Raw genomic sequence first — 6,742 nt, 5'->3', positions numbered from 1 at the left:
GTGAGTTGAGCCCTTAAAGGGATAATATTAAGCAGGGCTCACCTCACACCCACAGATAATATTAAGAACAGGACTGGGCAGAAAGAGTCCAAAGAAGAAGAGTATAGTGGTGAGTTGAGCCCTTAAAGGGGCGGCTCACCTCACACCCACAGATAATATTAAGAACAGGACTGGGCAGAAAGAGTCCAAAGAAGAAGAGTATAGTGGTGAGTTGAGCCCTTAAAGGGGCGGCTCACCTCACACCCACAGATAATATTAAGAACAGGACTGGGCAGAAAGAGTCCAAAGAAGAAGAGTATAGTGGTGAGTTGAGCCCTTAAAGGGGCGGCTCACCTCACACAAGCAGGAAGGAAGGACACTTCAACTGCATAAGGTGGACATGGAACCACAAGTGCCTGCTAATGTGGATCTTATTTCCATGAACCTCGATTTCCTCAGATTGTGCAATCCAAGCAAGATTGAGACTGGGAGACAGTCATTCAAGTCACTTGGATAAATGACAGCATATGTTGACTCTACTGCTGGGATTTCCACTTCAAAGAGAACTGGGTTGTGTTCATAAGGCACCAAACGGAAGAAAACAGAATGAAACAGGGAGGGACTACCTGGACCAATAAGAATCGTCATTTTGGTTTCCGTTGCAAAATGTTTTAGGTTGTGTGCCCTACCTAATGAATAGGACCCAGGGTTTTGCCTTCACATGATGTCTCTGTCCACCGATTTCAAAAAGGACTGAAGATTATTGTTATATCGGTGTCTTTTCTGGACAAGCTAGCCAAACCAAACTTCCTCTACTCTTGTGTCTTATTTCTTATTGTGCTAAAAAAAGTGCCTTTTTGACAGTATTATTTTTATGTGACTCAGCCATAATGTGTATCTTTAAATTCTTTTTTTGTTAGATTGTATTTTGCATTGCCTTTGTATGATAACATTTAAATACTGTAAAAAAAAATCTGAATCTCAGCTTTAATCAATAACATATCTAAAGGTTGCTTCTCAGTGCTATAATATAAATGAGCGTAGGCCAAGTGTCTTCCGAAACGTAAAAGTGGGTTAAAAAATTCAATGTTTTTGCTGTCTATTACTTCTTCATCTTTATCACCTACTACAGTACAATTACCACTTCAGTCGTACCATTTCATTACAACTTAATTACCACTTCATTACGACTTAATTACCACTTCAGTCGTACCATTTCATTACGACTTAATTACCACTTCATTACGACTTAATTACCACTTCAGTCGTACCATTTCATTACAACTTAATTACCACTTCAGTCGTACCATTTCATTACAACTTAATTACCACTTCAGTCGTACCATTTCATTACGACTTAATTACCACTTCAGTCGTACCATTTCATTACGACTTAATTACCACTTCAGTCGTACCATTTCATTACGACTTAATTACCACTTCAGTCGTACCATTTCATTACGACTTAATTACCACTTCAGTCGTACCATTTCATTACGACTTAATTACCACTTCAGTCGTACCATTTCATTACGACTTAATTACCACTTCAGTCGTACCATTTCATTACGACTTAATTACCACTTCAGTCGTACCATTTCATTACCACTTAATTACCAATTCAGTCGTACCATTTCATTACGACTTAATTACCACTTCAGTCGTACCATTTCATTACCACTTAATTACCAATTCAGTCGTACCATTTCATTACATTACATTACATTACATTTAAGTCATTTAGCAGACGCTCTTATCCAGAGCGACTTACAAATTTCATTCACCTTATGACCAATCCAGTGGAACAACCACTTTCAATAGTGCATCTAAATATTTTAGGGGGGAGGGGGTGAGAAGGATTACATTTCATTATCCTAGGTGTTCCTTAAAGAGTGGGGTTTCAGGTGTCTCCGGAAGGTGGTGATTGACCGCTGTCCTGGCGTCGTGAGGGAGTTTGTTCCACCATTGGGGAGCCACTTCAGCGAACAGTTTTGACTGAGCTGAGCGGGAACTTACTTCCTCAGTGGTAGGGACCATTTCAGGCCAGAGGTGGATGAACCAGTGCCCTTATTTGGGTGTAGGGCCTTTCAGAGCCTGGAGGTACTGAGGTTACCACTCACAGCTCCGTAGGCAAGCACCATTTCATTACCACTTCAACTTAGCCAGTCAGAGCGGAGGAGCCATTTCATGAGAGAACTTGGGAAGGTTGAACACTCAGTCGGGCTGCCATTTGGATGAGTTGTAGGGGTTTAATGGCACAGGCAGGGAGCCCAGTCATACCATTTCATAATCCAGACGGGAGATGACCATTGGATTAGGACCTTTCATTACCACTTGAGGCAGGGTCGTACTCTGCGGATGTTTCAGAGCATGAACCTACAGGAACGGGCCACCGCCTTGATGTTAGTTGAGAACGACAGTTTGTTTCAGGATCACGCCAAGGTTCTTACGCTCTGGGAGGAGGACACAATGGAGTTGTCAACCGTGATGGCGAGATCATGGAACGGGCAGTCCTTCCCCGGGAGGAAGAGCAGCATTTCTTACCACTTAGTTCAGCTTGAGGTGGTGATCCATTTCATCCACACTGATATGTCTGCCAGACATGCAGAGATGCGTCGCCACCTTTCATCACCAGGGGGAAAGGAGAAGATTAATTGTGTGTCGTCTGCATAGCAATGATAGGAGAGACCATGTGAGATTATGACAGAGCCAAGTGACTTGGTTTCGAGAATAGGAGAGGGCCTAGAACAGAGCCCTGGGGGACTTCAGTGGTGAGAGCCATTTCGCCACGCCACCTGGTAGGAGCGACCTGTCAGGTAGGACGACTTAGATGCCCAACTCGGAGAGGGTCAGGAGGATCTGATGGTTCACAGTATAATTAGCCATTTCTAGAAGGATGAGAGCAGAGGAGAGAGAGTTAGCTTTAGCGGTCGGAGCGCATTTGATACAGAGAAGAGCAGTCTCAGGTGAATGACCAGTTTGAAACCTGACTGATTTATCAAGAAGGTCATTTCAGAGAGATAGCGGGATTTCTGACCAATTACCATTTCAAGAGTTTTGGAGAGAAAAGAAAGAAGGGATACTGGTCTGTAGTTGTTGACATTTCGGAGGGATCGAGTGTAGGTTTTTTCAGAAGGGTGCAACTCTCGCATTTCTTGAAGACGGAATTACCAGCGGTCAGGGATAAGTTGATGAGCCATTTCATTACCACTTAATTACCGGAAATGGTCAGAGAGGAGGGATTTCATTACGGACAGGTAATTACCACTTCAGTCGTACCATTTCATTAGAGGGGACTTAATTACCACTTCAGTGTGAGCAGAACCATTTCATTTTGACTTAGCATTACGAGGATCGGAGTCGTACCATTTCATTACGACTTAATTACCACTTCAGTCGTACCATTTCATTATGACTTAATTACCACTTCAGTCGTACCATTTCATTACCACTTAATTACCATTTCATTACCACTTAATTACCACTTCAGTCGTACCATTTCATTACCACTTAATTACCACTTCAGTCGTACCATTTCATTACCACTTAATTACCAATTCAGTCGTACCATTTCATTACGACTTAATTACCACTTCAGTCGTACCATTTCATTACGACTTAATTACCATTTCAGTCGTACCATTTCATTACCACTTAATTACCACTTCAGTCGTACCATTTCATTACGACTTAATTACCACTTCAGTCGTACCATTTCATTACAACTTAATTACCACTTCAGTCGTACCATTTCATTACCACTTAATTACCACTTCAGTCGTACCATTTCATTACCACTTAATTACCACTTCAGTCGTACCATTTCATTACCACTTAATTACCACTTCAGTCGTACCATTTCATTACCACTTAATTACCACTTCAGTCGTACCATTTCATTACCACTTAATTACCATTGCATTACCACTTAATTACCACTTCAGTCGTACCATTTCATTACCACTTAATTACCATTTCATTACCACTTAATTACCACTTCAGTCGTACCATTTCATTACCACTTAATTACCACTTCAGTCGTACCATTTCATTACCACTTAATTACCATTTCATTACGACTTAATTACCACTTCAGTCGTACCATTTCATTACGACTTAATTACCACTTCAGTCGTACCATTTCATTACCACTTAATTACCAATTCAGTCGTACCATTTCATTACGACTTAATTACCACTTCAGTCGTACCATTTCATTACCACTTAATTACCACTTCAGTCGTACCATTTCATTACCACTTAATTACCACTTCAGTCGTACCATTTCATTACCACTTAATTACCACTTCAGTCGTACCATTTCATTACCACTTAATTACCACTTCAGTCGTACCATTTCATTACCACTTAATTACCACTTCAGTCGTACCATTTCATTACCACTTAATTACCACTTCAGTCGTACCATTTCATTACCACTTAATTACCACTTCAGTCGTACCATTTCATTACCACTTAATTACCACTTCAGTCTTAAACACTCCCAAGTTTAAACTGAATTATTTAAAACCACTAAGAACCATAAGGAACATGACCTTGCTCAGAAGTTGAAAGCAACAGTAACGTTGGTCTGAATGTTATGTAACTGACAAGACTTTCTTGCTTAGCAAGTGATGCACGTATGATGATGTTTCTAAACTGACTGTTTAGCTTACTTGCATTTGTTGGTGGGTAAAGAATGCATTCCTATGAGTCTAACCATGTTCTCAATGCTTGTTCTCTTTGCTTACAGTTTTAGAACCGCAATGATGACCAATTTTGTTTTAGAACCGTAATGATGACCTTAATAGCCATCGAGTAAGCAGAATGATTGTGCACGCTGAGACTATCTGTGTTTCAATATGGCTTTTCCTCAAAAGGGACCGCCCATATTTACACTACTTACATTACCTTGTTGTACGAGACACAAGTCTTATAGCAGATATTTCTATACACATTTACAAATCAATGAATAGAAGAAGCCTTGTACTTTTGGGTCAGAAGGATAAAATGAAATAGTGTCTGACATTTGATGTATGTTATCTTAAATATGACTGCACTTCCCCCTTAATAAACAAAATGACAATGTGACCCAAATTCAAACATATCTTCTTTCTCTCTCTCTTTCGGTCTCTCCCCTTTCTCTCTTGATCTCTCTCCTTTCTCTCTTGATCTCTCTCCTTTCTCTCTTGATCTCTCTCCTTTCTCTCTTGATCTCTCTCCTTTCTCTCTTGATCTCTCTTGATCTCCTTTCTCTCTTGATCTCTCTTGATCTCTCTCCTTTCTCTCTTGCTCTCTCTCCTTTCTCTCTTGATCTCTCTCCTTTCTCTCTTGATCTCTCTCCTTTCTCTCTTGATCTCTCTCCTTTCTCTCTTGATCTCTCTCCTTTCTCTCTTGATCTCTCTCCTTTCTCTCTTGATCTCTCTCCTTTCTCTCTTGCCTTCCTTTCTCTCTTGATCTCTCTCCTTTCTCTCTTGGTCTCTCCCCTTTCTCTCAGTCTCTCCCCTTTCTCTCTCCGTCTCTTGGTCTCTCTCTCTCTCACTCATTCTCTCTCTCCAAATGAAGATCAGAGCCACCATGTGTTTGTACTATAAAAATCCATTTAATTTCTTCTATCAAAAGAAATGAAATCATAACCAACTGAAATAGAGCAACAAAAATCCATGTGTAGGGTTTTGTTTTGCTGAAATATTTGTCAAAATATTTAAACAGCTTGTACCTAATTTACATTGTTCAAATAAAAATGTAACAGAGCAGAAATTGAATTAAAATCCAATGAATTATGAATACTGTTAATAACAAAAGATGGTTAAGCCAGAGTGGTTTGCTATTGGGTTTGTATGTGTGTGTGTGTATTGTGAGTTCCATGCAGTGTAAACTGTAACAGATATGACAGATATGGTTAATCAGATATGGTTAGAAGCAGCATGGTCAGCGGCACATGATTGGCTGAGACTGAGATTGGACCAATGACAGACAGACAGGCAAACAGACATAGACAGACAGTTCTATCAGAGCAACAGACCGACAAGGTTACAGACAGGGCTGACTGGATGGCTAGTCAGACAAGCCGACAGACAGCCGAGCCTACAGACAGACAGACAGATAGGTAAGGGATAATCAACGAGGGGCTATGCGTTCCTTGTAAAATAGTGCACGACGTGGAAGGTGTGTTCCACGACACGTTAGCGGAGTGGAACTAACCTTCCATGGAGTTGCATTATTTTCCAGAGAACGCATTGAGCGCTGAGTTGAGTATCCCTTTTATACCATGGCTAGAAATGAACATAATTGCCTCTAGATACGTGTTCATTTGCCAGTAGAAATGTGATAACATCCACTGAAGAAGTTAGCAAGTTTACTAGCTAGCTAGATACAGTAGTTGCCTAGCTAAACTAGCTAAAGTCAAACAGACTTGCTAGTTTAGCTAATCAAACCATCATCCTAGCTTGCTATTATAAATTCAACAATACCAATAATGTTTTTCATTCAAATTTTGCTTTCAAAAGCAGCAATAAAACTAAAACTAAAATAGAACATAAGAATGAACTTCATAGCCTTTGAAATATACTGTGCGTTATAGGGAAATAATGCACGCTCTAGAATGCCCTTCAAGCCAATCAGAAACGAGTATTCAACAATGCCATAGCATAACTAGCGTTAGCAGCAAGGCAGAGGGAATGCTAATCAGGAGGCTAACAATCCTAAACTCCTGAGGAATGCACTTACAATGAGCAGAAACTAAAATTACATAGGCATGATG

The sequence above is a fragment of the Oncorhynchus gorbuscha genome, linkage group LG03, assembly GCF_021184085.1.
Source record: "Oncorhynchus gorbuscha isolate QuinsamMale2020 ecotype Even-year linkage group LG03, OgorEven_v1.0, whole genome shotgun sequence".
Taxonomy (NCBI): domain Eukaryota; kingdom Metazoa; phylum Chordata; class Actinopteri; order Salmoniformes; family Salmonidae; genus Oncorhynchus; species Oncorhynchus gorbuscha.
This window is presented reverse-complemented; position numbering follows the sequence as displayed.